This window comes from Hemicordylus capensis, chromosome 2 (assembly GCF_027244095.1).
Source record: "Hemicordylus capensis ecotype Gifberg chromosome 2, rHemCap1.1.pri, whole genome shotgun sequence".
Classification (NCBI taxonomy): Eukaryota; Metazoa; Chordata; class Lepidosauria; order Squamata; family Cordylidae; genus Hemicordylus; species Hemicordylus capensis.
Window position 1 is genome coordinate 257,167,986 of NC_069658.1, and position 27,557 is coordinate 257,195,542.

A 27,557-nucleotide genomic window follows, 5' to 3' on the forward strand; every position below is an offset into this window, starting at 1 on the left:
AGACAGATTCAGGTACAAATCGCTTTGTACCCAAATCGATTCGCACATCCTTACTTGGGTACAGTTGCAGTGAGTGACACACAGGGACACCTTAGTGGCATAGTTTGTGATGATGTCATCCACATCAGTTTAAGATGGCGGATGCGTAAACCTTTGAGGCCCAAGTGGGCTAACTTGTAAACCGCTAAACTGATTTGAACCAAAATTGCTGCAGCTGTATGGACACATAGGGACACCTCAACAGCATAGTTTGTGATTATGCCATCTACCCCAATCCAAGATGGTGGTCACGTGAACATCTGAGGCGCATCTTTTCACTCAAGCTTTCTCAGCTTCCTAAAAAATTTAAGTTTTAATCTCTGATTTATTTTTAAATTGTTAAATTGTTTTAAGTTTTTTGTATATGTTTTTAACTTGTTTTATGCTATTGTTAACCACCCAGAGATGAAAGTTTGGGGCAGTGTACAAATGTGATATAAATAAATAAATAAATAAATGCACTAACTTGAGGACTGTCTAATTGATTTGAACCAAATTTGGTACAGTTGTAGGGAGTGACACACAGGGATACCCAATAGTATTGTTTGTAATAATGTCATCCACCCTGACCCAAGATGATGGACGCATGAGCATTTGAGGTGCAAGAGATCTAACTTGTGGACCTCGATTTGAACCAAATTTAGTCTAGTTGAATAGACAGTGAAAGGAAAATAGACTGATTAGTTCTTACTAGAACAAGTTGTTTAAAAATCTGAATTTTGTGCAGAGTGCTGTGCATGTGCAATTTGGGGTGACACATCTCAGACTCCAAACCTCCATGCTGCCGGGGGTAGCCGACAGCCATCTGGGCAGGCAATCCGCCATCCCACCAAATGCAGAGGGATCATCTGCTGGGAGGTAAGCTTTTTTAGCCATCCTCCACACTCTCCCTCAAGCCTGGTCTCATGGATTGTGAGAAAGGTGTGTCTGTGCATAAAATAGCAGCTGCAAGGGGAGGGTAATCAGGATTGGGACCACAGTGTGGGGGAGGACAGGCTTTAACTCTTTCCCCTGTCCCAATCCTCATCAGATCCCATCCACCGACCCACTCCTACAGCTGCAATGGGAACAATGGGAGCTTAGTCCTGATCCATATCATGAACATGGCAAGGAAACTATTTAAAGCTGCCCTCCCCTCATGCTAATGGTCCCAGTTCCAATTAGGCCCCCAGAGCTTCCGTTTATGCTACACGAAACCCAATGTGGTTTGGCCCCAAATCCAGTCTTCTAGGTCTTCCTTACGCCACTTTCCAGTGCAGGAATTTGCTACTATATCCCTAATAGATGTCCATTCAGCCTTTTTGAAAACCTCTAGTCACCTTAAGTGGCGCAGTGGGGAAACACTTGACTAACAAGCAGAAGGTTGCCAGTTCAAATCCCTGCTGGTACTATATCGGGCAGCAGCGACAGAGGAAGATGCTGAAAGGCATCATCTCATACTGCATGGGAGGAGGCAATGGTAAACCCCTCCTGTATTCTACCAAATAAAACCACAGGGCTCTGTAAGCACCAGGAGTCAAAATCAACTTGACGGCACACTTTACCTTTAGGGAAGAAGTGCCCACCACTGCACAAGGGAGACAGTCCCACTGTTGAACAGCTTACAGTTAGGACATTCCTCCTAATGTCTAGCCTCAAACTGCTGCCTTGTAATTTCAACCCACTGATCTTAGACCTGCCGTCAGGAGTGAGAGAAAGCAAGTCCACTCCTTCTGTGGAACATCCATTCAGATTTTTGAAGAGGGCTCTATTATCCCCCCATAGTCTTCTCTTCTCCAGGCTAAACATTCCCAATGTTTCCACACACCTACACTCACCCACTGTGCAGAAGAGCAGAGCAGAGAATCCAAGAAGGAAAACCGATCTCATCCTGGTAAATCTGTGAAGGGCAATTTCCAAAATGAATAAGAACCAATGAAGACCACAGTATGCCATACAGTACTGGAACTCTTCACATTACCAGTTTCTGCTCTCCAAGTTTCTGTGAACGGTCAATGACACGTAGGGCAGATGTGTAAATATTTTCTTGTGGGAAGAGACTCTGAGAGACACTCTTGCCAAACAGCTCCAGGTGGACTGAAAGACCAAGCTGCTGATTCATGACTGTTTTCCCACAGGGAAAGCCATTCTTACATATAGAATATAGGTGTGTTATGAAGGATAGACTATTACATTGGGTAGCAAGAGATGAATTTTCCAAGCAGCTATAGTGTGAGGGCCAGCATGGTTAGTGGCTAGTGTGTTAGACTTTGATCTGGGCAGTTGGAGTTCAAATCTGCCCTCAGCCATGAAGTTCATCAGGTGACCGTAAGGCAGTGCTTGACTCTCGACTTGCCCTGCCTCACAGGGTTGTCATGAGCAAGGTAGAAGACTGGTCATGTATGCTGCTTGGTCATATATGCTTCCTTGGAGGTGCGGGGAGGTGCAAAGTAAACAGTGAAATGCTCACAGATCAGCTGCTGATAATGCTGGGAAGCAGAGTGTTAACTGCCTAAAAAACCCAAAACCAAATCAAAAACTGAGTAAAGGTTGAAGGAAAGTGTTGTAACTCTTTGTTCATCATTTACTTTTTGCTTACTTTAAAATCTCAACCTTTAGAGTATGCAAAATGCCACCTGGGGTGATCCTCAGGGGAGATTAGCTGCTGTCAAAGCAATCAAAGACCTGCAGTTGTGGAAAAAAAATTGCAGATGCAGAGGGAAATGGGCTGGTCTGAGGCAATCAGAATGACCCCTTCGGGGGCCTTTCTGAGACCACCGGGCAAGTTGACAGTAATTCAGTTCCCAAGGCCTTGCCCACTGGTTTCTTCCAAAGTCCAAACACAAATGGTGCATAAATCAGCAACATTTTATGCACTAAATCTATTCTTTAAGAATAAAAGGCAATTTGGGGGATGAAACAAAGGGTGGGGAACTCACTTATACTCCAGATCCTGTGATTGGTTTAGTGGCAGGTCTGCTCTACATAAAGCAGATTGAGTCAACAGTCACCTTCTCAACCCCACACTGCACAGGGTGTAGTACTTGGTTCCAGTTAATGAGTGTGGTCAGGTAGCTATTCTGCTGTGAGTAGACCCAGAGGGAGATAATGGATGGAAGTTGAACCAACCCTAATCCCTTGCTTAGGTTTGTAATTCTTGAGTTTGTCTTGTGGGCCATCACGAAGGTGCACCTAGGTAATTTTGGAGCCAAGACCTAAAAGCCTTTGAAGCCCCCACTCACCCACCCCTGCTGCAAATTAAGCATCATCCCCCTACACACACCATGACACACAGAGTGGACCGGGTCTCACAATCAGTGAGTCCCGGTTTCTTAGAGTGAGCGGGGAGAGTGGGCTAAGCCCGCTCTCCCCGCTCACAAGCGGAGAGGGAGCCCGTTTGCCGGCTCTGCTGATTGGCCCCCACAAGCTCCGGCATGCCCTGCGTGAGCACACAGGGCATGCTGGTGAGACCCCTGGAGCCGGGAGGCGGCTTTTCACCTCCCCTCTGGGGGTCTTCTCATGAATAGGTGCGGCGCGGAGCCGCACCATGGCTACTCACAATCCGATAGCCTGGGTTAAGGGGAGGGCTACTTTAGTGGGGTAGCCACTCATAAACCATCGGGCTCACAGCCAAGCGCGGTGGTTCTTACCATCGGGAAAGATTGGGCTAGGCTTTCCTAACCCGATTTTCCCCGATCGTGAGAATAGCCCCAGTATTTTTTAACATGTGGGTTCTTGAGAGGGCACAAACAGCAACTGAACTCACAAGAAAGTAAGAATAGAAAACAGGTCTATTTATGCAAATATGCATTGGTCAGAACATTTCAACACACAATTTAACATATTCCCATCCCACGTATTTCTTTCCCCATTCCCCCCTCTATCTCTGAAGCGGAGATCATGCTTGGCTGCCTGGCGCAACATGGGCCAGCGGCATGGCATGGGTACCACCCAGGACAGACTAAAGAGGATTTGGGGGGCCCTCAGGGGGTGTAGAGACCCTGGAGTTCAGCCCAGAAGTCCAGGGGTAAGAGGGCCTCTGGGCCTTCAGGGAAAGCTGCAAGTAAAGTGCTTGAAAGCAGTAGAGCTGCATCAAGCCAGGAGTTCAAGTTCGACAGTTGGGGAGACAAGATAAAAGTGGGGGAGTGGGAAAGGCATGTGTGAGAACTGTTAAGTTAAATGTTGCTGTTAATGAATATTTGCAGCAACATTTATTTATTTATTTATTTATTTATTTATTTAATATATTTCTATACCACCCCAAACGCAAGTTCTCTGGGTGGTTTACAAAACAATAAAAACAGCCAATAAAAGATTAAAACATTTCAACAATTAAAATTAAAAAGTTCAAAGTGTTAAAACACAACTAAAACACAATTAAAACAGTATCTAATTAAAAGCCTGGGTGAACAAATGCGTCTTGACTGCCTTTTTAAAAGTTGTAAGAGATGGGGAGGCTCTTATTTCAGCAGGAAGTATGTTCCAAAGCCTCAGGGCAGCAATGGAGAAGTATTTAATATACTTATCACTCATTTTACCTTTATTGCTCTTGCAATCTATTAATGCTCTTGCAATAGATTAATCTATCTTAATTTATTGCTGTTTGGCCTCTTCAGAACCCACATGTTACACACACACACACACACACACACACACACTCTCTCTCTCTCACTCACACGAAACATGCAAGTAAAATATCTGGCACATCAGGACTAGAATCTAGGGCTAGAGAGACTAGAATCTTTCTTCCTGATGTGCTAAAGTTATATATATATATATGTGTGTGTGTGTGTGTGTGTGTGTGTGTGGAGAAGGGGTCGAAGAGGCCTGAATTCAACTCCAAAAACTGATTCAGAGGGGTTCCCTTCCCCCCCCCCAGTGGAACTGAACCTGAACCTAAAATATCTAGGTTACCTTGGACATGGCCAGGATCCAGATCCCTAAACAAACAAAAGCAACTATTTTAAGATACATGGTCTATAATCAGCTGACAAAGTTATGATTGTTTGATTTACCTGGGTTTTTTATTTGTTGAATGTATATGATTTGTTTTTTTAAAAAAACCTATACAAAAATTCAAAAGCACTTTAAAACAATTCTTTGTCTCAATTTAAATAGTTAATGAGCCCTTTTTCACGAGCAGGGGAGGGCTAGCAGGGAGGAAGCCTTAAAAAAGCTTACCTCCCCACAGATGATCCGGTTCTGTCCTTTGGGCTGGTGGATCGCCTGCCCAGTTAATGATTACTGGTTGCTGCCAGTAGCTCCGAGAGTTGGGGTGCCATACGCACCACCCCACATCACTCTGCCCCCCAGAGCTCCCATAATATACGATGCAAGCATGTGGGGTATTATGCAGATCTCTTCTCTCCTCCCCTCCCTGGTCGGCTGGGAGCCCTGCAGACGATCAGTAAGACGGGGTTAAGAGAGTGCTGCTCTCTCTCCTAACCTCATTTTGGAAGGTGGTTCAGCACCACGGCACTGCCGGGATTGGACAGCTTCCTTAGCCTGGTTTTGTGTGAATAGCTTCAATGTATTCACTTCATAGAATTACACTGAAAGCAAAAGTGGTCGATATTTAGCATGAACTGTGCCTAAATTGGAGCTTTTCCACGCAGGGCTTTTGGATGCGTTCACATATCAGCCAGATTTACCCCAAAGTCCCTGCAAGGTATCAGGGAGCAGTTCACACACGATTTGGTTTTTCATTTCGCATTAGAGTGCAGCCTGGTTTATATCCAGTGTTTAAAAATTCCACTTTTTGCATCATTTTGGGGAGACAACTTCAAGCTCGCAATAAAGCCTCGCAGTAAACTCACGGTAAAGCCTGCTATCTGAAAATGCTCCTGGTTACTGAATAAGCAGTTTTCCAAGTTAGTATCTGAATCAGTTAAAAATACTAATGAGCCTGAATTGAACCTAGATTTTAATGGCTTCCCAATTAAAAACATTCAAAAATGTGATTTCCTCTCCCCTCACCTACAGTTTTCAGCAATACAATCCATTTCACAACTTCATGATTTTACAACTGGCAACCCCTGACATAACACACTCTACATGGGACTGCTCTTGAAAACCACCCAGAAACTTCAGCTGGTACACAGAATACTGTGGCAAGAGTGTTGAAAGTTGCCAAGTTTGAAGACATGCCTGTTGCTACTGCACTATCTACATCAGTGTTTCTCAACAGCCGGTCCGCGGACCGGCAGCGGTCCGCGGAGGCTTGAGTGCCGGTCCGCGACTAGGAAGGCAGGGCTCCAAACTGAATACGCTTGTTTTTCTATCCGCTTTTCTCTCCGCTGTAAAAGTTTTTCTCTCCCCGGAAATTCCGAGGCTCCTGGAACGTCAGTGGCCAATAGGGGTGGAGCAGGGGCGGGGCTTGTGCCGAGGCGGGAAGATAGCCCAGTCAGTGAGTGAGTGAGTGGAGAAATTGGGTGGTTGCTGGAAGGTGTTTTTTTGAGATCTTTGAAGGTGAGCTGCTTAAACTTACTGGGCTAAAAATAAGTGAGGTGCTGAGGCTGTGAGTGTTTGCTTTGACCAACTGCAGGGGGGGTATATTTAGGAGGGCGGGAGGGTTTACTTACCCCTCCCTGCCGCTTTCTCGCTTGTCGCCCACATGGCCAGATCAAGGCCCAGAATCGGCAGTCTGGGCCCAAATCGGCCCAGACTGCCGCCGCCACCGCCCGCCCACCCAGCTGCCCCCACAGAAGCTAAAGAAGCCGCCGCCGCCCCCACACGACCGAAGACTGCGAAATAGGCCCAAACTACTGCCTGCCCCAAACAACTGCCGCGGCTGCAGCCGCCGCCCAGCCGCCCCCACAAAGGCCCAATTTCAGGCCAAAGAAGCTGCCGCCGCCGCCCCCACATGGCCGAAGACGGGCCAAATCGGCCCAAAACTACTTGAAGAAGCTGCCACTGAGATTGCGGGTTTTTTCCCTCTGTGCTGCCAGGGGGATGCTTGGCGCCTGACTGTGCCTGTGCCGCCGCCGTCGACTGCTTCTCCTGCTCTTCAACTATCGGGGACTCACGCGAGGGAGTGGAGAGCAGAGCATTGAGGATAAATAAGCCAGTAGTGCTGTGCATGGCCACAGAGTTGGGATGCTGCACAGAAACACTGACCTGCAAACGGAGGCAGTCCCCGGATCCCATCCCATCCCCCCCCCCCGGGAAAATGGCCCTGTTCCAAGTTTCTTCGCTCCGCACTCGACAAAAGTTGCTCCCAAAGTGCCACTCCTTAATCTGGCTTTCCCTGGCGCAGACTCCTCACCCTGACTCCGCTCTTTGCGGGCTTTCCTCCCTCGGCCCTGCCCAATCCCTGCCTCTTGTTGCTCCCTCGCCTCTCTGCCCTCAAACCCCACTCCGACCTGCTAGCCTCTCCCTTTCGCCCGCCCTCGCTCGCTCTTACTCCTCCTAGCCGCTTCTTCTGTTCCAGCCCTTTCTCTGTTTTGGCGACGCCTCGCTTCCCTCTTCTTCCGCTACAACTCTGAGTCTCCTGCAACTTTTCTTTTGCAGTCCCACGTTACGTGGGCTTAAATAAGCCAGCAGTGCTGTGCATGGCCACAGAGTTGGGATGCTGCACAGAAGCACTGGCCTGCAAACAGAGGCAGTCCCCGGATCCCATCCCATCCGCCCCCCGCGAAAATGGCCCCGTTCCATCTCCGAGCCGCGCGGTCTGAGGGCTGCGCCGACCTGCTGCGCCTCATAAAGGAGCTTGCTAGATATGAAGAAATGGAGGATCAAGTAGTACTGACTGGGAAAGATCTGCTTGCTTGAGGATGGCTTTGGAGAACACCCTTTCTACCACTGTCTTGTTGCAGAAGTACCAAAAGTTTGTCATCTCTTTGCCATTCACAAATACAGCCCCAATATTGCTTTTGGGAGAAAGTAATGCAAGCATTCAAATAGTGCTTGAATGTGTTCTATTTTAATGATTCTTTTTTTATATGCATGTACTAAGAGTCTCCTTGGAATTTGGGAATGCATACTTTCCAGTAAGCAGACATGGCTCTTATTTATGGCTACATGGAAAGGAAGAATATTGTTGGTTTTCATACCAAGGTTTTATTTTGAATATCTCATTATCAGACTTCTTCCTCTGCTCCTAAAATATTTGAATATAATGTTCACATTAACATTGTGTGCATTTTGATATGTAAATAGTATGTAAATAAAATACAGTTTATTGTTTAACAAATTTTATTTTATGACATTATTTAATTTCTTAATTAATTTCTTGTGTAAATAGTATGTAAATAAAATAGTTTATTGTTTAACAAATTTTATTTTATGACATTATTTTAATTGCAAGTTAATTGCAAGTAGATGCAAGTTTTGGACCGGTATAAAGTCTTAGATATATAAAATAAAATTAAACTTGAAACCCCTCTACTAACTGCTGGTCCGGGAAACTGCACACAAAGAATGTAGCGGTCCTTGACACTCTGCACAAATGATTTAGCGGTCCTTGAGTCCAAAAAGGTTGAGAAACACTGATCTACATTGGCTGTTGATTCATTCCATGGTGCAATCCAAGTTCATGGGGACCACCTTCAAAGTTCTAAATCAGGGGTTCTCAACCTTGGATTCCTAGATGTTGTTGGACTACAACTCCCAGCATTCCCAGAAAAAAACCATTGTGGCTGAGGTTGATGGGAGTTGTAGTCCAACAACACCTGGGGACCCAAGGTTGAGAACCCATGTTCTAAATGGCTTGGGAGCAAGATGCCTATAGGAACACCTCCCCCTCCCCTATGAAACTGCCCATCCCCTGAGGTCTTCTGAGGAGGGTGTCTTGCATGTTCCATTACTCACTGAGATGAGGTTGGTAGTGATGTGTGAGAGGGTCTGTTCTGTGGTGGCACCCAGCGTATGGAACCCCTTGCCACAGGAAGATTGGTTCGCTTTCTCTCTGAAGGTATTCTGTTGCTAGCTGAAAATGTTTTTCTTCTGGCAAGTCTTTTTAAATCCTGTGGTTTTTTATTGTGACTTTCCTTCATTAATTGTTTTCATGCAGCTTTTTAGAAATTGTATTTTTATACTGCTTGCATCTTAGTAATAGGTTAGTCACTTTAAATGCCTCCAGATTAGAAGAGAAAAGAGGGATATAACTGTTTAAAATTGTAAATATATAGAGATTTGGTCTTAGGCAACTCAGGTTTAAGGTCTGGAGCATCCCTCAAGGGCTTCATATTGTCTCCAATGCTTTTTAACATCTACATGAAACCGCTGGGAGAGATCATCAGGGGATTTGGAGTTGGGTGCTATCAGTATGCTGATGACACCCAAATCTATTTCTCCATGTCAACTTCATCAGGAGAAGGCATATCCTCCCTGAATGCCTGCTTGGAGGCGGTAATGGGCTGGATGAGTGATAACAAACTGAGACTGAATCCAGACAAGACAGAAGTACTTGTTGTGTGGGGTTGTTACTCAGGAAATGATATTGATCTGCCTGTTCTAGATGGGGTCACACTTCCTTAGAAGGAACAGGTACACAGTTTGGGAGTGCTTCTGGATTTGTGCCTCTCTCTGGTCTCTCAGGTTGAGGCAGTGGCCAGAAGTGCTTTTTATCAGCTTCGGTTGGTATGCCAGCTGCGTCCGCTTCTTGAGATTCATGACCTCAGAACAATAGTACATTTGCTGGTAACCTCCAGACTTGATTACTGCAATGCGCTCTATGTGGGGCTGCCTTTGTACGTAGTCCAGAAACTACAATTAGTACAGAATGCGGCAGCCAGGTTGGTCTCCAGGTCATCTCGAAGAGACCATATTACTCCTATATTACAGGAGTTACACTGGCTGCCGATAGGTTTCCGGGCAAAATACAAAGTGCTGGTTATAACCCATAAAGCCCTAAACAGCTTAGGCCCACGGTATTTAAGAGAGCGTCTTCTTCTGCACGATCCCCATCGTCCACTGCATTTGTCAGGGGAGGCCTGTCTGTGGCTACCTTCAAATTGTTTGGTGGCCACTCAGGGACGGGCCTTCTCAGTTGTCGCTCTGAGACTTTGGAATGTGCTTCCCGCTGATATAAGACTCTCCCCATCTCTAGCAGTTTTTAAAAGATCCTTGAAGACTCATTTTTTTAACCAGGCTTTTTAGCTTTTGTAATTTTAAATTTTGTAAATTGTTCTCATTTTAGGCAGCTTTTTGGAGTTTTAATTGATTTTAATGTTTTATTTATTTGTATTGTTTTATTATTGTGAACCACTCTGAGATTTTGGTTTGGGGCAGTATAAAAAAATCCACCAAATAAATAAATAAATAAGCAAGCAAGCAAGCAAGCAAACATGCACTTTGGGCTCGTCAGTCAGTTTCAGCCAACCAGTGCAAAGGGATAGACTTCTGGCCTCCTTGGAAGACTTATAACCTGGACTCTGTCATTGATATAACACTTTTGATAAGGAGATATATCTGCCTGCTGAGAATGTATACTTAGGCTTTTCCTCTGCCAGCAAAATGAATGCCTGTGGTATTAGGCCGGGGTGGGGGGTGGGGAACTAATCCAAGGATAGTTCAGACAAGTTTTTAAGAAGCGGGATTCATTTCTCCTCTAATGTCTCCTTATGTGTCAGTTAACAAACAAGAAGATAAATGCTGTCATTCAGCCAAGGCACATTACTTAAAGAAAACTACATAACTCAAGACTGACATGATGCCAAGAAACCCCTGCTAACTTGGCAAAGAGGCACCTTTTAACATGGTGATTCTCTTTATTTAGGAGCGGGAGAGTAACTGGCCCTATCCACCCCCAGCACAGTACCTCCAGTGACTGTTGCTGGTGTCTACCTTGTGTTCTTTTTAGATTGTGAGCCCTTTGGGGACAGGGAGCCATCTTATTTATTTGTTATTTCCCTGAGCCATTTTTGGAAGGGTGGTGTAGAAATCAAACAAACAAACAAATAAATAAGGTACAAAACTTCAATAGAGGTTTTCAGTTTCAAAGAGCAAATAGCAGTAGCAGCAACAAAAATCAAAAGATCCCCAAAAGCACGTTCCCCCAAAACAAGAATATATTTCTTTCTTCTATCTCTTTTGGAGGATTTACTCAAAAAAAAGCTTGTGAAGCTGACTTCTCCATCCCTGGTGTCTTCAAACCTGCTCCAGTAACTACTCAAGAAGTTTCCCTTCTGTCCCAACACACTATTGCAGGCCTTAGTTAAGGGATTTATCTCTCTGTGTCTGATCCAGCTTTCTATGATTGGTAGACCAATATTCTCAGAGCCTATTGCTCTGCCTTTCTTGCTCCCTGCTCTGCCTGTAGACTCCATGAGCCATGTGGCTTCTTTCTCTCCCTTTCTGTTCTGCAGTATGAAGACAGAAAGTTCAGGGACACGGGTCTTTCTGTCCAAGCATGTAACTTCCCCAATGTACCATACTTGCTTTTAAATCTGTCTCAAGATACTCTTTAATGGACTTGCTCATCTCACACATGCTTGCTCTGCAACTAGTGGGGTGAATGGAACCTCTCCCCCCCAGCAACAACCTAAACTAGATGATCTCTAACACACGGTTCTTCCAGCCAGGAGATGATCAGGAGGATTGGGAAAGCAAGGCCACATTCTCGTAATTCTTCTACATGATATCTTTGAAGAGGGTTCTTCGTTCCACATCCAGCACCACCCACTGCCATGCTCTGAACTACTCAGGTTATGGAGAACCCATCTGAGAAGTCTCGCTTGTCTGTCTTTCCTTGAAATTTTTCAGATGTTTCATCTAGGGTGGAAGATTAGAATTCACTTTGCATTTCACTTTTTCTGAATTTTAGTCCTAACTCCATCACAGCTACATCTTGAGAAGTCAGTAAGCTCTCAGCTAGCGTTGCAGCTGCAGTTTTCCATCCTGCCTCCCCGCCTCCCCCCCCCCGCCTCAGCAACATCCGGGGCTATTCTTTTACAAGCAAAAACATAGTTTAGTTGCTCCCTTCCCAGTGAACCCCCCTGAGAGACTTCCTTCTCTTCCTTCCTTCTGCTGCTGCTTTTTTCCTTCTGTTTCTCCCTCTGTGCTCACCAGTGGTCCACATTTATTCCTAAGAAAACTGGGGTGGCCAGAAGACTCTTCTCCAATGGGAAAGAAAACTGAGAGCCTCATCAAGCTCTTCTTTGTGCATTCCCCTCCACACTCAGTGATCTTTTGAATGATGGCAGTTCTTAATACAAATACTAGCTCAAGTGGTGTTCTGCAATTTCAGATGCATGCATGCCTCATGTTTGGGAGTGAGGCATGAAGCTACACAAGACCACGCATGGGGATTTTAGTGCTCTGGCTCTTTCTACAAAATGGCTTGGTATTTGGTCTGTGAGCAAATGAACCTGCATTTGGCTCTTAATGCTCTGGAAAGTTGTGTAATATATACTTTAGATGGCACAGGCTGTGAGGTGAAGCCTGGATTGTAATTTTTATTTATTTTATTTTGATCCTCAAATAAACTGTTTTAACGGCAGCTACAGTCTTTTTGTTATTGTTGTTATTTTTTTGCTTTGCTTGGTTTTTGCACATATTAGGCACAAGCTTGGTGGTCTTCTCTCACTCTAATTTGCGGCCAAAGAGAATAAATGATAGGGTTGTGTATCACATCAGTGCATTAAGATGTGCATGAAGATATTAAGATGTGCATAAGGCTAGTGCTGCCAGCAAACACTACACCAGATTCCTTCAGAGATGCCGCATCTTCACTAAAGGTAGCCCCCCAGCCTGATGCCAATATATTGGTTTGATGCTATCAGGACCATCCCTAGGATTGAGTCCATGATTATATCATTGCCTGGTTTGGGTCGTTATCAATCCAAATAAGGATGGCTGTGCATGGCCCTAATGTATGAACCCACTTAGTCTTTACAGTCCAAAAGAACTCTTGGCAATTGCCTACTAGAAACGAAAGCCAAAGACAGAGATGACATTTCTGGAACAGTTAGGAAGTCTTGGAATACCTCCCATCACATTCCATTCTAATGCACCTTTTCTTCTCTAAGAAAAATCCAGTTATTAAAGTTTGCAGCAAAAGCTGACACTGATTGGCTAGTGCTCATGATATCACCAAGGAACCGTCTTCTAATCCCCTTTTCCCAATTCCAGCTGCAAATGCTGTTTTATGGCTCTTAAAAAAACAACCCAGAAATGTTTGCACGATAGTGTGGGATGGCTATTTGGAATGTCAATTCAATTATGTTGATTTATATCATTTTTAGACTACTTTCTAGTAGGCTTATGAAATCATCCAGCATTCTGCGTGTGTGTCTGTGTGTGTGTGTGCACACGCGCCTGTGTTTCCGTCAGTGTGTCCTCTCCCCGCCCCATCAACTTCACAATGCCCAAACCAATATGAACCAAATTGGGTAAGTTGTAGGGACGCTTCAACGGCGTAGTTTGTGATGATGTCATCCACCCCAATCCAAGATGGCAGATGTGTAAACTTTGGAGGCACAAATGGGCTAACTTGTGAACTGCCTAACTGATATGAACCAAATTTGCTACAGCTGTAGAGACACATAGGGATGCCCAGATGGCATGGTGTGTGATGACGTCATCCACTCCAGTTCAAGATGGTGGCCACATGAACATCTGAGGTGCAATCAAGCTAATTTGTGGACTGTCTAACCAATTTAAACCAAATTAGGTACAGTTGCAGTGGGTGACACATAGGGACACCTCAACGACGTAGTTTGTGATGATGTTATCCACCCCAAACCAAGATGGCAGATACGTACACTTTTTGAGGTGCAAGTAGGCTAACTTGTGAACCGCCTAACCAATTTGAACCAAATTTGCTAAAGCTGTAGGGACACATAGGGATGCCCAAATGGTGTGCTGTGTGATGATGCCATCCACTCCACTTCAACATGGCAGCCACATGAACATTTGAGGTGCAAGCAAGATAATTTGTGGACTGTCTAACCAATTCAAACCAAATTAGGTACAGTTGCAGTCAGTTTCACATAGGGACACCTCGACAATGTAGTTTGATGATGTTATCCACCCCAATCCACGATGGTGGATGTGTGAACTTTTGAGGTGCAAGTGGGCTAACTTGTGAACCGCCAAACTGATTTGAACCAAATTTGCCACAGCTGTAGGGACACATAGGGATGCCCAAATGGTGTGGTGAGTGATGATGTCATCCACTCCAATAAAAATGTCAGCCACATGAACTTCTGAGGTGCAAGAGGGCTAATTTGTGGACTGCCTAACCTATTTATTTATTTATTTATTTATTTATTTATTTATTTATTGTTAAATTTATATACCGCCTTTCATTAAAGCAATCCCAAGGCAGTTTACAGCAAAAAATTTTTTAACACAAGATGGTAAAAAAGACACAATTAAAATATTAAGTGGGGGAAATATATTAAACAAATCTGATTAAAAATTTTAAAGCATAAAAGCAATAAAGATTATAAAGAGCAGCAGCAGAGAATCAAATAAATGCCTGGGCAAAAAGCCAAGATTTTACATTTTTTCTGAAAGCTGTGATGGAAACTCAGGAGCGAATAGCCACCAGGAGAGCATTCCAGAATCTGAAGGCAGCAACAGAGAAGGCCCTGTCCCACATGCACGACAACTGAGCCTCCCTCATTGTCGGCACCCGGAGCAGAGCCCCCTCAGATGATCTTGTCAAGCGGGCAGCAACCCTTGGGAGCAGGCGGTCTCTCAGGTATCCCGGGCCCAAACCGTTTAGGGCTTTAAAGGTCAAAACCAGCACCTTGAATTGGACCCAGAAACAAACTGGTAGCCAGGGCAGCTCTTTCAAAATGGGTGTGATGTGCTCCCACCGGGCAGCTCCAGATAAAACCCTAGCTGCCGCATTTTGCACTAGCTGCAGTTTCCGGATGTTCTTCAAGGGCAGCCCCACGTAGAGCGTGTTACAGTAATCCAGCCTTGACGTGACTAAGGCATGGGTAACTGTGGCAAGATCTGCCTTCTCGAGAAAGGGACGAACCTTTGAATCTTATTGGCTACAGCTGCAGTGAGTGACACAAAGAGACACTTCAATGGCATAATTTGTGATGCTGTCATCCACCTCATCCAAGATGGAGGAAGCATATACCTTTGAGGTGCAAGTGAACTAACTTGTGAACTGCTTAACCGATTTGAACCAAATTTGCTACAGCTGTAGGGACACATGGGGACACCTCATTGTGACAATGTCATCCGCCTAATTCAAAATGGTGGTCATGTAAACTTTTGAGGAGCAAGTGAATTAACTTATGGACAATCTATTTGACTTGAACCAAATTTGCTACAGCTGAATGGACACATAGGGATGCCCCATTGGTGTAGTTTGTGATGATGTCACCCACTCCGATCCAAGATGGTGGATGTGTGAACCTTTGAGGTGCAAGTGCACTAACCTGAGGACTCTCTACATGATCTGAACCAAATTTGGAACAGTTGTAGTGAGTGACAGGGACACCTCAATGGCGCCGTTTGTAATGATGACACCCACCGCAAGCCTTGATTGATTGATTGATTGAATATACCCCCCTATTCACAGACTCAGGGCAGTGTACAAACAAAGAACAGCATCTGAGCTTTAAGGGCGGCGGTGGGGGATGACAGAAATATTAAAGGGCAAACGCCTGTCAGAAAAGAAATGTCTTCAATAAGGTTTTGAAGGCTGAAAGGGAGAAGGCAGACCGAATCGGGGGGGAATAGAATTCCAAAGTGAAGTGGCAGCAACACAGAAAGCCTTTCCACGGGCCCTAGTATTATGGACATCTGTGAGACCAGGGACCGAAAGAAGGGCAACCTGAGAAGATCTTACAGGATGGGACAGAACTGGTCAGGAGAGGCGGTCCTGCATGTAAGCAGGTGCTAAGCCCTGAAGATGGCAGACACATGAACATTTGAGGTGCAAGAGATCTAACTTGTGAACCTTGATTTGCACCAAATTTAGTCCAGATGTAGAGATACTGAAAGGAAAGTAGGGTGATTAATTCTTATTAGAACAACTTGTTAAAAATGTGTTTCTCCTTTACAAAATGAGTGATGGCACTGAAGTTTTTGATTACCTGTTTTGTATTACAAACTTGGCCAGCTGATAATGGTAGGCTGAAATCCAAATCAAGCAAACACTAATTACATTGGAAGTTCTATTCTAGGGTGGAATGGTGAGTGGTGGGAAACTGTGCATGCACCAATTCCAAGATTAAAGTTATGAACCCGAATATGGGGGCAGGGGGTGGAACTCAAGCCTTTTCCAAGTTAGAAAAAGTTTGGAAAGACCAAAGCAACTACAGATTAAGATGAGTGGATTTTGTCAGTCCTTATGCAGGACTAAAGTTAAATAAAGTTGTGCCATCAAGTTGGTGTCAACTCCTGGTGAGGTACTCATTTATACAAGCCAGGTTGGCTCCTTCAACTGTGATTGAAGTATGGGTGGTTTTATTCTTATTTTGAACCAACCTGGCATGTTTAGGTTCAGTGGGGAATTAGAACTACTCCCTAAGGCCTGAAAGTTAACAGGGCAGCTGGAATGAAAACAACAACAACAATATTGTCTTAAGGAGGCAATTATGAGATCTCTTCTTAAGAACCCTGCATTAGATCCCTCAGAGTTGAGCAACTATAGGCCTGTTTCCAACCTCCCATGGCTGGGCAAGGTAATTGAGAGGGTGGTAGCCTCTCAGATCCAGGCGGTCTTGGAGGAAACTGATTATCTAGACCCATTTCAAACTGGTTTTCGGGTGGGCTATGGGGTGGAGACTGCCTTGGTCAGCCTGATGGATGATCTCCAATTGGGAATTGACAGAGGAAGTGTGACTCTGTTGCTCCTTTTGGACCTCTCGGTGGCTTTCAATACTATTGACCATAGTATCCTTCTGGAACGTCTGAGGGTGTTGGGGGGGTGGGAGGCACTGTTTTACAGTGGTTCCGCTCCTACCTCTCGGACAGATTCCAGATGGTGTCGATTGGAGACTGTTGCTCTTCGAAATCTGAGCTTAAGTATGGTGCTCCTCAAGGCTCCATACTTTCTCCAATGCTCTTTAACATCTATATGAAACCGCTGGGAGAGATCATCAGGGGATTTGTAGCGGGGTGTTATCAGTATGCTGATGACACCCAAATCTACTTCTCCATGTCAACTTCTTCAGGAGATGGCGTAACTTCCCTAAATGCTTGTCTGGAAGCAGTAATGGGCTGGATGAGGGAGAATAAACTGAATCTGAATCCAGATAAAATGGAGGTACTTATTGTGCGGGGTCAGAACTCTAGAGACGATTTTGATCTTCCTGTTCTAGCTGGGGTCACACTTCCCCAAAAGGAACAGGTTCGCAGTCTGGGAGTACTTCTGGATCCACACCTCTCCCTGGTTTCTCAGGTTCAGGTGGTGGCCAGGGGTGCTTTCTATGAGCTTTGGCTGATATGCCAGCTGCGTCCGTTTCTTGAAATGAACGACCTCAAAACAGTGGTACATTTGTTGGTAACCTCCAGATTTGACTTCTGCAATGCGCCCTACGTGGGGCTGCCTTTGTATGTAGTCTGGAAGCTACAGTTGGTACAGAACGCGGCGTCCAGGTTGGTCTCTGGGTCATCTTGGAGAGACCACATCACTCCTTTGTTGATAGAGTTACACTGGCTGCCAATAGGTTTCTGGACAAAATACAAAGTGCTTGTCATAACTTATAAAGCCCTAAATGGCTTAGGCCCTGGGTATCTAATAGAACGTCTTCTTCATTATGATCCCCACCGCCCATTGAGGTCATCCAGAGAGGTATGTCTCCACATGGGGTCAGGCTTTCTCAGTTGCTGCCCCGAGATTGTGGAATGCGCTCGCTACTGAGATACGATCCTCCCTATCTCTGACAATTTTTAGAAAGCATTTGAAAACCCACCTCTTCATCCAAGCTTTTTCTGTTCTTTAAAATTTAAAGAATTTTAAAATTTAAAATTCATGGCTGATTTTTAAATTGTTAATTTTTTTTAAGTTTTTGTATATGTTTTAACTTGTTTTATACTATTGTTAACCACCCAGAGATGAAAGTTTAGTACAAATGTAACAAACAAACAAACAAACAAACAAACAAACAAGGTGGTTCCCTTTCCCCATGGGCTCACAATCTAAAAAGAAACAGAAGATAGACACCAGCAACAGTAATGGAAGTACGGTGCGGGGGTGGGGGGGGTGGGGTGGATAGGACCGGTTACTCTCCCCCTGCTAAATAAAGAGAATCACCACATTAAAAAGGTCCCTCTTTGCCCAGTTAGCAGGGGTCAGTATTTAAATTACTGGACTCCCTCCCCCTCTAATGGCATGTTAGCCTGCCAGTGCCTGATCCTCTACTGCCCACCACTACTGAAAGAGCTGCCCCAATCTCATTGAATGCACCCCTCCTCCATTCTTAATAAGAGAGCCTGGATACATCCCTGTGAACAGCCTGGCACAAACACAACTTCCCCTCAGACCCACACTGAAGGCCTGGCACCAAAGGCCGGCCTGTGACTAACCTAGCAGCACCCGCACCTGTGACTATCCCAGTGGCTGCACCTCTGGCTTGCCTCTATCCTTTTCAGCTAAACTCCCCAGGCCCTAATTCTCATGGGGACTTTGGAGCCCGGCTGGTGAAACTGGCCCTCAAACCTGCAGATCTTCAGCACAATCAGGACAGCAGTTCAGGCTGGCAGAAGGAATGCCAGCAGCAGGTCTTCTCTGCTTGTCAAGACCGAAGGGAGGAGGCAGGGCTGGCTCCGCAAATTTCCCGGCTCAGGCCAGAGCCCTCAGTCTCTCAGTTAGGACCCCCTTATATTATGTGTTGTATTATGTCCCAGCCACTGACCAGCCCCTCCACTCCCCTAAAGAGTTAACCAGAAGTGAACCCTGTCCTGACTGACAGGGTGGTGAACTCCAGGGATAAGCCAACCAGCACACCAGGTGGGTGGGACCTAGACAGGAGTTGGGAGGAAGAGAAGGCTCTTTGTTAGAAAAGAAGCTGGGCTGGAGGTGCAGCAAGATGTGTGGCCAGCAAAATGCCTGCAGAAAAGAGGACTGCTGTTCTTGGAATTATCAGTCCAGGGGTTGATGAGTTCAAGGCAAAGTAGCCATGAATTTTAAAGAGTGCGACCGTAATATCATCTGGGCTGCTTTCTGAAGTATTCACGTAACCTATGGAGTATTTCTTTTACCTGTAACTAAAAGCTGGGAGAGCATCAGATCGAAACAGTCTGTAGCATTTAATAAATCTCCCTTTTGTTCTTTGCAATTTTAAAAATTGCAATCTCCCCTTTTGTTCTTTGCATTTTTTTTTTTAAAAGAAAAGCCTCTTTGAGTTGATTTTTAACTCAGGAAAGCGAGGTTTGTCTGGTGCAAAACACATCCTTAATGTTCAGCAATTCTACCAATTTTCTCACCACGTGTGAGCTTGAACGTGGAAGGTTTGTGTACCTTTCCAATAGCAGAGAAAAAATTCCACCCAAGGTGTGTGTTTGTGTGTGTGTGAAACTCTGTTGATAATTTGGTGGTGGTGACAGCCTATAAAGATACAGGAAGGTTTTGGGGAGAAGCCTTTGCTTAGAATGCATGGAGGGGATGATTGAGCATTTTTCTTCCCCTCACATGGGCTTGCTCTGAGAGAAAGTCTTGGTAATCTGCTACATGTGTACATAAGAAATGACAGCAATTGATCGGGGCATCTCTAGGAAGTGACTGGGGAAGCTACATATGCTGAATTTTTGCCTGGAGGTAACCCTCCCCAGCTGAAAAGCCAAGGCAAAGTGGGTACATGCATGGAATGCCATTTCTAAAGTCATAAGAACATAAGAACAGCCCTGCTGGATCAGTCCCAAGGCCCTTCCAGTCCAGCATTTTGTTACACACAGTGGCCACCAGATGCCTCTGAAAAGCCCACAGGCAAGAGTAGAGGGCATGCCCTCTTGCTTGCTGCGGCTCCCCTGCAACACGTATTTAGAGGCCTCTTGCCTCTGAGGCTGGAGGTGGCCTATAATCCTCAGAATAGTAGCCATTGATAGACCTGACATCCATGAATATGTCTAAGCCCCTTTTAAAGCCATCCAAGCTAGTGTCCATCACTACATTCCATGGCAGATAATTCCACAGATTAATTATGCACGGTGTGAAAAGTACTTCCCTTTGATGGTCATGGCCACAAGCCAGGTGGTAGATCTCATGGTGTAAGGAGTTCCAGACTGTGGGCAGTGTTTGGGGTGGTAATTTTTACCCCAGGTTGATTAGCAGAGCACGAAAGAAGCTACCCCCTCCAGTTACAGAGTAGTTTGCAGAGTTTAGTTGTTGCCGCTATTTAGAGAAAACACATGGAGATCCTTGTAGAATGAAATACTAAGTATTTATTGGTGAAATACACTTTGGATAGGACAGATGCAATCCTAATCTAAAGAACTACATAATGAATAGGTAGGGAGAGAGAGATGTTTCCTTCTGCTCTCTAAGAAGAAAGGAAGGATTCTGACTCCCAATAGGAAATACCTGAGGAGTAATATCAGGGGTCCTAGAGCAGAGGCAAGCAGGGACAGGTAAGGAGACCCTCACTAACTACTTCTATTCCCAGTGCCCCTAGTGGTCATTAGCATAGTAGGTGCAAAAGGTCGATGCACTGGAACTCCATCTCCAACAGGCAGTGCAACAGAGAATACCCCCACAGAAGTCCCTGCTTACTATGCCACCACTAGAGGCAGGATATGCAAATCATTTCTATCCCCATTCATTCCAGTAGGACATGTGGAGGAAACCTTCCCACTGGATTGTGCTCCATGTTGGATGGCAGGTGTGTCACATGACATTTGGATCTTTTGTATCTGGCAACAAAAGATGGGTTGGGTTCATGTTAGTGGTATGTCATGAGGAGGAGCCCAAGATGGCAACACAGAAGCAGCTTGTTTAAAGCGTTCCCTAGACTGATGTCCTTTTGGTGTAACTTTGGTGGTCTGTACTTTGGTGGTGGTACTTTGGTGATCTTTGGTGGTACTTGGTGGTCTGACCACTTTGGTGGTCTGTTTTAAGTATTGTATCTGGAACTGTTTCATTTTGTACTAAGGCACTGTACTGTGTCATTAGTGTCATGGAATTGTTTTCTTTTCCCTGTGGAATGGCAAAGATTGGACTGCTGGACGCTGAGACAAGAGACAATAGCCTTGGATCAGTGACCCTTTGCAAGCCTTCAGAATTGTAAGTCAAAACATCGTTAAAGGTACAAATGGGGTCAAAAATGTGATTGCACACACACAATGGCTATGGAGCAGTCACATCAGGAAATCCTATACTATAGTAGTAAGTCACTTCTCAGGATAGTCCCACCAGTGGGACTGATCCAGCAACAGTTCCACAGTCCCCAGTACCATTATTTTCTGTATTAGAGAGTTCAGCACTTGCTTATCCTTTCACATCAAAAGCAAGAGGGCATACAAGCATTTAGGTTTCCAGGGTCTTCAAGCCTTTCCTGGGAATGCTCATGAAATCAACAGGACTGAAAGGTGCTAGGGATGTGCATAAAACCGATTTGCCCAGTTCGGTTCAAATTCGAACCAGGTTCGAACCAGGAGGGGGTGGTTCGGTTCTGGTTTTGCTCAAACTACCCTCTGGTTCGGTTCGAATCTGAACCAGTTTCGGACCGGTCACCCCAAGTGCAATTATGGGGCTGCTGAAACCTCCATTCTTCCCTATGGAGAAAAACATTAAAGCCAATTGTGGGGTGCTGGGGTGGCCCAGAGTGAGTGGTGGTCTAGTGCAAAGAGGGTGCCAACCACCCCCATGGGTTGCTAACCCACGGGGTACTGGGTTTTGTTGTTTCTGAGGTGTTCTGAGTGTAGATTCTTTGGTAGCATATTAGATTTTCAATGACAAACCATGAATCCACTCTCATCTGCTAACCTTAAAGACACATAAACTTCAAAAATCACTTAAAAACCAGCCCTTTGCCCAATTCCTTTCAAATAATTCTGATAGCCTCCTTGCCCCTCTTGGGCACTACCACCCACCACACTCTGCTCAAAGCCACCCCTTTGCCCCCGATCTGAAGTTATACATTTGCTGGCACCTCCATGCTTCTTTATGGAGAAAAACCTTAAAGACGTGTAAACTTCAAAAATCGCTTAAAAATCAGCCCTTTGCCCAATTCCTTTCAAATAATTTTAGTAGCTTCCTTGCCCCCCTTGGGAACTACCACACACCACACTCCACTCTATGCCACCCCTTTCCCCCCCAACATGAAGAGATACTTTGCTGGAATCCTCATTATTCCCTATGAGAAATTTAAAAATTGTTTTAAAATTCACCAATAATTGGAGGAGTGTCCGATTGCATTGGGGTTTTTTGGGTGGTAGGCACCCTGAGTGCCTACCACCCACCCCAATTTTGTGCCCCTAGGTGCTCTGCAATAGGAGATAATGGGCTGGTTCGGGTCCCATTATATCCTATGAGAAAAATAATTGAAAATATTTAAAATATTCATAAAAAATTGTAGGAGTGTCCAATTGCTTTGGGGTTAGGGTGTTTATTGGCACCCATGTGTGCTCCACAATAGGGAATAATGGTCTGGTTCAAGTCCCATTATACCCTATGAGAAAAAAAATAAAATTCAAAAATTCATAAAAAATCATATGAATGTCCGATTGCTTTGGGGTTTGGGTGGTATGTACCTATGGGTGCCAACTACCACACCACCCACTTTTTGAGGTTCAAACCAGTTTGAACCAGTTCAAAATGGTTCAAATCAAACCACCCCATGTTTGGTTCGAATTCAAACCTGCAGCTCGAATCTGATGGCTGGTTTAGTTCGAATTCGAACCTTCAAACCACCCCGGTTCAAATTCTAACTGGTTCACACATCCCTAAAAGGTGCTCAGATTGAGGCATGCTCATTAGAATTAGAACCAGTCAATTACAGATGCAGGTAATTTCTCACCAAAAACATTTCTTTTTGGTCATCTGATCTGCATATGAATGCTCCATTATAGAAGGAAGAACTAGTTTTCCCCAGCCTGTTTTAATCTACCGATAGAAATGTGTACATGTTATAGAAGTAACAAAGCAAAAAGGCACCGTGTGTCTCAGGATGTAGGTTTATTTTTGGTTCACCTTGTACATTTTCCACAGATGACGGAGGTACATTCGAACCCTTAAATCACATCTTGGCTGAAAGAGGGGGAAATAAGTAATGGATAGCCATAGATTATCTGGATTTCCCTTCAAGGGAAATAGGGCAGAGGAGCTTTGAGTGGAGTGAGCCACCTCCGGATCCTCTGTTAACTCCCATCCCCAAGGAAGGCTGGGTACACCAAGGAGGAGGAAAAGAAGATGCACGATGTCCATTACATTTGTCAGTTTTGCAACAAGTGTAGACATATATAGGGCTCTCAGGCCCTTCGAATCTTTGAACGGTTTGACATTTGGAGTCATATCCATATTTGTCGCATCCATACGTCACTCCAGCAAACCTTCCATCTGCTACAAGAAAGAAAGTAGTGTGACTCTTGATGTTCTTATTTTAAAGGAGGGTGGGATCTCACAAATAATCAAAAAGGCAAAAGAAGGGAAGAGGAAGCAACTGTAGTTTAGAAATTTCAAAACTGGGATGCTGGCAGCCAGACCCAAGTGCTGTGCATCCTGAGGCTAACATATGCCCAAGAACAGCCAGTCTTCCCTTCATTCATTCATTCATTCATTCACATTTATATCCTGCTCCTCCTCCAAGGAGCTCAGAGTACATGGTCATTTTCATCCTCACAACAACCTTGTGAGGTAGGTTAGCCTGAGAGATACATGACTGGCCCAGAGTCACCCAGTGGGTTTCTTGGTTGAAGGTGATTTGAACTCGGGTCTTCCCGGTCCTAGTCCAACATACTGACCACTATGCTATGTTGGCTAGTCCTGTTCACCATTTAGTCATGTTCACCATCACAGCCTCGCAGTTGGAGTTGTGTGGCAGGTCAGCTCTTTGAAATTCTCTGTTTCTATTGGGTAATGATATAGCCCCCATTGTACTGAACAGAGGGTTGGAGTAGAAGAAGACTATGACCCTGTACTTCTTTGGCATTCCTGCCTCCCCATCTCCCAGCTCATCACTTGCCGAAATTAATCTGCCTGCCTTACTTTAGCTCCTCTGAACCACCAGCTTTAACTAGGTGGGACGTAGGATTGGAGGGAAGATGAATTCATCCAGTTAGCAGATGACAGCAATGAGGGCACATGCCCACAAATCTCCTAGTCAGTCTGACTTGTAGATCAGGCCCACTTCAAGCTCACTGGGTTTTGGATCTGGACCTTACCTTCATAGATTGATTTTGAGTAACATGTGGCCAATGCATCATGAACTTCACATTCTTTTCCGTGAATTCGACAATTTTCAGCACTTTCAAATGGACATTCATTGCACCGGAGTGCCTGGGCTAAGAGGAGAAAAGGGAGTTGCAAAGAATATGTGCATTCATTTAGAGTCCACCCCAAATCCCAGTGCTTTCATTCCATCTTCAAATGTTAGATTTCAAATCTGAAATGCAAATTGCCACTTTTATATGACAGTTTAGCTCAGCAATTGCAATGCAAATGCTTTAGCCGTTTTTCATGCTAGATCCAGGAGCACCTTCAAAGTGCAAACCTATCATTTAAATGAGATCCTGATGGCTGATGCTTCCATAATCGGCAAATGCATGCACATACACACAAGCACATGTTCACAAGCACATTATTATTATTATTATTATTATTATTATTATTAATTCGATTTCTATACCGCCCTTCCAAAAATGGCTCAGGGCAGTTTACATAGAGAAATAACAAACAAACAAGATGGAACCCTGTCCCCAAAGGGCCCACATTCTAAAAAACACACCATAGGATAGACACCAGCAACAGTTACTGGAAGTAATGTGCTGGGGGTGGATGGGCAACATGCACACAAATACACACACAAAGAGAAAACACACACACATACCCAAGCATATGCATACATGCATCTATATGTGTGTGCACATGCAAAGACACAGATGAAAAATATATACCATCAATCATCTTTATTACGGTCCAAGACCAGCATTAGCTAGAACAGTAGAGCATGATTCAAATACATACAACACATACATACACAAACACAAATGCATGCACATGCACCAACATATAAACACACACAAAAACACAAAAGCATGCACAAAGATGCACACATGTATACAACACAAGCACACACATGCAACACAAAGACAAACACACAGGGACAGAAACACACACACACACACAACACAAACCCATATGTGCAGACACAGAAACAAAAATAGGCATACACACACCCACAACCAGAGAAAGGCAGACACATATGCACACAAGTTAAGTGCATGCATGCAGAAACACAGGCACATCTGAACTTTTGTATGGTGGCCCTCAGGGCTCCATATTGTCTCCGCTGTTGTTCAACATCTACATGAAAGCACTGGGAGAGATCATCAGGAGATTTGGTGCATGGTGTTATCAGTATGCTGATGACACCTAAATCTATTTCTCCATGTCAGCATCATCGGGAGAGGGCTTAACATCCCTAAATGCCTGCCTGGAGTAGGTGATGGGCTGGATGAGGGATAACAAACTGAGACTGAATCCAAGTAAGATGGAGGTACTCATTGTGTCGAAACTAAAGAGACAATTTTTATCTGCCTGTTCTGGATGGGGTCACAATTCCCGAGAAGGAACAGGTACGCAGTCTAGGGGTGCTTCTGGATCCAAGCCTCTTCCTGGTGTCCCAGGCTGAGGCAGTGGCCAGAGGTGCCTTTTATCAGCTTTGGCTGATACGCCAGCTGCGTCCATTTCTTGAGATGAACGACCTCAAAACAGTGGTACATCTGCTGGTAACCTCCAGACTGGATGACTGTAATGCGCTCTATGTGGGGCTGCCCTTGTATGTAGTCCAGAAACTACAGTTGGTTCAGAATGCGGCAGCCAGGCTCGTCTCTGGGGCATCTAGGAGAGACCATATTACTCCTGTATTGAAGGAGCTACACTGGTTGTTTCTGGGCAAAATACAAGATATTAGTTATAACCTATGAAGCCCTTAACAGCTTGGGCCCTGAGTATTTAAGAGAATGTCTTCTTCGTTATGAACCCCACCGCCCATTTGGATCAACAGCATTTGCCACCGGCTCATTTAGTGACTACTCAGGGATGGGCCTTCTCCGTTGCTGCCTCGAGGCTTTGGAATGTGCTCCCTAGTGAAATAAGAGCCTCCCCATCTCTGACAATTTTTAAAAAGTTTTTAAAGATGCACCTGTTCACCCAGGATTTTAACTGATACTGTTTTGATTGTTTTAATGTTGTTTTAGAAAATTGTTTTAAAATTTTTAATTGTCATATTTTAAATTTCTTGTTTTTGTTTTTAACTAATATTTTAATGTTGTTTTTATTTTATTGTAAACCGCCCAGAGACATAAGTTTGGGGCAGTATAAAAATATGTAAAACAAACAAACAAACAAACAAAATAAAATAAACATAGAAACCCACACATTCACACATATGCATGCACAGAGAAACAAAAGCACATGTGCAAAGACACAGACAAATACAAACACAGAAAAGCACACTAACATGCACACAGCACAAAGACCGATACATGTGGATGCACACACACACACCACACAGGCAAATGCAAACATAATTCACACAGGCAGCACTAAGGTGAAAGTGAACTCAGTGGAACAGCTCCCCACACCCCCACCCACCCCCAAGATATACAGCTTGGTGTGGCTTGGAATGGAACCCCTTGGTGAGTTGCTCAGCTCACCCACTCAGAGTTGTGTGGCTCAGGGTGGTAGTGGTGGCTCATGCAACCCTCCCTCAACACAGCTTGTGGTTTAGAGGAAGCCAGAAGATGTAGGATGGCTGGCAACCTGCTGGCCTGCTTGTTTCACTTTTCACAAAGGAAGGAGCTGCCTGCACTCCGAGTTGATTTGTCATTGCTCCATTGCATTTGCTGGAAAGAGTTAACCAAGTGTGGCCTTAGTTAACCCATGCGTATCTGTGCCATGCCTTCCTTGGGGACTGGGTGCAATCAAACTGCTGCTTATAACGTCATCAAAACAAGAAAGAATTGCCTTCCTAGACAAGCCTTAATAAGTTACATCAAACGTTTTCATTAAAATTTGAAAGAAATAGATGATATGCCTCTCTAAAAGTTGGATCACAATGGGTCAGTGTGTCCATTTATAACTTGCTGTTAGAGCAATTTTTATTTTGTTGTAGCAATTTTTATCAGATTGTTTTGACACCAGGCACATTTGTAGACTTTGTCTAGTAGATGATGTACCCTACATTTCAAGTTATTAGTTCAGGTGTCAAACTTAGAAGCAATATAATTTTGTGGCGTATAATGGCAGAACCCTTTTAATGCTCTTGTGCCCCTGCAATGATTCTGACAAATAACAGCTACTAATTGTTCACAGAACTGTTCTTGTGAAACTCTCATTCATTTGAAACGGGATTGCTCAGGAAACCTTTCTAATGCTTTGTAGCACAAGTGGGAGATCTCTCTGCCTCCCATTCTGCTGGACTGCACCCAAAAAGGTTTCATCTGGGACCAAGGTGTTTCTTCAGATC

At 44.6% G+C, this 27,557-nt stretch overlaps 3 long non-coding RNA genes across 5 annotated transcripts in view; 2 read left to right on the forward strand and 1 right to left on the reverse strand.

Annotated features, from left to right (window-relative positions):
• Positions 1-799: 799 nt before the first annotated feature.
• The window catches only part of LOC128344594 (uncharacterized), a 37,780-nt gene continuing 11,022 nt past the window's right edge, over positions 800-27,557 (forward strand). Inside the window, exons 1-2 of the long non-coding RNA XR_008315935.1 lie at positions 800-897; positions 21,081-21,151. This is a non-coding gene — a long non-coding RNA (uncharacterized LOC128344594). The remainder of the gene's footprint in view (positions 898-21,080; positions 21,152-27,557) is intronic.
• Positions 6,202-8,292, forward strand: LOC128344591 (uncharacterized). Its single transcript, XR_008315930.1, has 2 exons — positions 6,202-6,486; positions 6,966-8,292. It is a non-coding gene; the product is annotated as an uncharacterized LOC128344591 (long non-coding RNA).
• The window catches only part of LOC128344590 (uncharacterized), a 79,517-nt gene continuing 74,989 nt past the window's right edge, over positions 23,030-27,557 (reverse strand). For all 3 annotated transcript variants that reach the window (XR_008315928.1, XR_008315927.1, XR_008315929.1), the window contains 2 exons: positions 24,250-24,369; positions 23,030-23,428 (listed from right to left, as the gene is read on the reverse strand). This is a non-coding gene — a long non-coding RNA (uncharacterized LOC128344590). The remainder of the gene's footprint in view (positions 23,429-24,249; positions 24,370-27,557) is intronic.